Source organism: Onychostoma macrolepis, chromosome 07 (assembly GCF_012432095.1).
Source record: "Onychostoma macrolepis isolate SWU-2019 chromosome 07, ASM1243209v1, whole genome shotgun sequence".
NCBI lineage: Eukaryota > Metazoa > Chordata > Actinopteri > Cypriniformes > Cyprinidae > Onychostoma > Onychostoma macrolepis.
Genome location: NC_081161.1, coordinates 29,753,878 through 29,757,273, shown reverse-complemented (window position 1 = coordinate 29,757,273; position 3,396 = coordinate 29,753,878). Strand labels below are relative to the sequence as shown.

Genomic DNA, 3,396 nt, shown 5'->3' with positions numbered 1-3,396 from the left:
CTAACTTGTATAAGCCAGCATCTGGAGGAACCCAGAGATTCATGTGACAGAAATGAAATAGGACTGATTATTATTATTGTTATTATTATTATTTACTTTTTTGGAATGGTATGGAACATAATCACTTTTGTGGCACTTGGCATGTGAAAACAAAAAACTTGGGCATGATTAGAAAAGACTAAATAGTCTTACAAATTGTCAAAAAGGGACATGCAAAATACAAATCAGCCAGGTATATCTAAAAATTATGTCTGAAAACACTGTTTTCAGCAATAGGGAATATACACATATAAGGCCATACAGGCAGGCAGTGGCTACACCATGGTATTACAGATTATTTTCTTTATTTCTTTCTGTCAGATTGCATTTTTATGCCTCCATTTGTTGGATTTTAAATACTGCAATAACTGAAAAATAGTTTTTAGTTTAGAAACAAATGTAAAATTATTTGAAGGTAGATATTGTTTTCCCTGAAACTTTAAAGCAAACATTAAAAATATTATTGAACTAAATATGGCTCAACACATTGATTTCATTAAAAATACACTAATTATAACAATCAGTACAAGTGTAATATTTAGAATTTTTATTTCCCTAATGAAATAAGTTTCAATTATTCAGAAATAATTGTTTAACAATTAATATAATAAAAAAGTATGCTGTTGTCAAGAAGAAGAAAATGTCCTCGCACCTGCTGTCTGCTCGCGTATAAGTGCGATTTCAAATACAAAGTATCATTAACGGTTCCTCTCCTCAAAGAAACAACCACAGCGCAGGACCGTCTAACAAAAGGTGAGTAAATTCTCCAAAATAAATTTTTGTACTGACACGCTTAACTGTATGTTTTTATATTTAAATGTTTGTTGTTTACCATTTTAACCGCTAATTTAATAGCCGCGATGCTAACTATCATAATGAACTTCGTGGGACGAAATGGAGAGTATTAAATCACAAACGGCGATTTTTAGTCAGCTTTGTTCATTATATTCATCTTTTAGTCATTGTAACTCTGTTCTTTTCTGAACTAATTTGTTGTCGTTTACGTTTGTTAATCGTTACCCATCCATGTTACATGTAGACTATCTAATAGCTTATTTTTCGATTCATTTAACTTACAGAAAAAAACAGTTTTTGTCCTTTTCTCTCCTCAGAACCTATACATTTAACAGGGTTCACTGAGCAGCACTAATGTAAGTAGACCTATTTTTTATTTTTTTTACTTTGAAATAACTGAAATAGTGTTTCAGAGTGAGGCCTAACATTAATCCAAAATTATATATGAATCCAGTCTTATATACAATATTAATGTTACACTGAATTGAATTAAAGAGTTTATAATTTATGTTTTCTTTTATTTTTGTTTTTTTAGCAGTTAATGAAGACGTTGTATGTTTCATGAATATGGCTCTGTAGTGGACTGCTGGAGCTGCTGATGTCTGTTGCTGGCTGACAATAAAGTGATCTCTTTGGACTTACCTCATGTTTTGAAGGTGTGTAAATAAGTGAACAATTGAGGAGAAACATCAGAAACCGATCTAAAACATTCAATTACTTATAGTTTATATATTTTATTTTTTTTCCACTTTTATTTTCTTCTAAGAAATCCGAGCCTTGCTCCTGATCCTGCTGTGCTGGACTGTATATGATTAATTGAGGTAAGTCTGAGTTTGTGCATTTTGAGGTTTACACACACACATATACATACACACACATATACATACATATATATATATATATATATATATATATATATATATATATATATATATATATACACATATATACACATACACACACACACACACACACACACACACACATATATACACATAGGTGCATCAAAAAAAACAAATTAGGATATCATGAAAAAGTGTTTTTTTGTAACTTATTTCCAAAAGTGAAATTTTCATATATTCTAGATTAATTACATGTAAAGTAAAACATTTCAAAAGTTTTTTTTGTTTGTTTTAATTTTGATGATTAGAGCTTACAGCTCAAGTCAAAAATCCAGTATTGGATTGCTGCAGTTAAAGCTATTGCTATTCAAATCATCAATCTTATTGTCTCTAGCAAAACAAATCATTACAGCTCCAAGTGAACCATGTTCGACAGCTCACCAAACTATTGTTCAGGCTTTAATGTGTGTTGCTGCAGACACCGAATTTGTACTGTAGGGATGGTCATTTAATTCAACTAAAATGTAAATATTTTTGGCTTTCGTGATCTGTAAGCTGTAAGCATTAAGATTAAAACAAAAAAAAAATTTTTTTTTTAAATGTTTTACTTTACATGTAATGAATCTAGAATATCTGAAAGTTTCAGTTTTTGAAACAAGTTACAGAAAAAAATTGAACTTTTTCACGATATTCAAATTTTTTTAGATGCACCTGTGTACAGTATATATACATACACACGAACACATACATACATAAATACATTCAAATATACATACACTGTGTGTTATTGCAATAGATATTGCATTGAACTAGTCCACAACCATTAATCAGTACGCTAATATAACAAAATACTCATTTTAAAGATACTCTGAATAAAACCATGTGCTAAATGAATAAATGTCAATATTTTGTTATTAAATTTTATGTAAATCCCTCCTTTTTCAACGAACTACACAGAATCTTACACTAACTGTGGTAATGGAGACCCATTTGGTGAGAGCAGCACTGCAGATTTTCCTGATGGTGAGGAGCTACTTGCTGACGAACCTACCAACATGATTTCACCTTATAAGTGCCTTTGTTCTATTCAACATTATACAGAAAAGCTGTTAAACGTACAGCAAAGTGTACTATTTTTCTGCTGCATTTGTTGGGTATTCAAGAGGAGATCATCAAGCTACCTACAGCTGTCTTGAGGCTTATCAATTTCTTAATTTCCTGTGTGAATTTTCCCAATCTGTGACCTCCATTTAGAACAAGAAAGAATGTTATCGTTGACTGCGATGTACATTAAATTTGCTCATTTGAATTGTACTATTTTTTAAGTATGATTGTTTTAAAGTTCTAAGATATTTGAGTCACATTTATTTGTTTATGGTTTTGTCAAGGTGTAAGTTTTATTTATTTTTTATTTATAACAATATTAACACTGGTGTTCCCATGAATTTGATTGTGATGTGCAGTATTGGTTATTTATTTGAAACTTCTATGGATGTTGTTGTTAATCAATAAACAATGTTTGATATGTATTCATTTTAGTTTTTCTGTTTGTTTATTAAAATAATTAAATGTCAATAGCAGGAACAATAAACTAGAGGGAGGAGAGGGAACAAATATTAAAGAACTGAAATTGAGAAATGGTGCCTCAAGCACCAAGGTGGTTCCTGACCATTCTTAATAAAAGGGTTCCTCCAGGAACCGTTAAAAGTTCCTCAGAGAA

General features: G+C 30.5%; 1 long non-coding RNA gene across 2 annotated transcripts; it reads left to right on the top strand.

The window, feature by feature from the left end:
- The first annotated feature begins 749 nt into the window (after positions 1 to 749).
- On the top strand, positions 750 to 3,184 carry LOC131544574 (uncharacterized). Of its 2 annotated transcripts, XR_009272164.1 has the most exons (5): positions 750 to 792; positions 1,152 to 1,190; positions 1,370 to 1,490; positions 1,601 to 1,655; positions 2,634 to 3,184. It is a non-coding gene; the product is annotated as an uncharacterized LOC131544574 (long non-coding RNA). The 2 variants fall into 2 exon arrangements; XR_009272163.1 differs by having other exon boundaries at positions 1,370 to 1,655.
- The last annotated feature ends 212 nt before the right edge of the window (positions 3,185 to 3,396 follow it).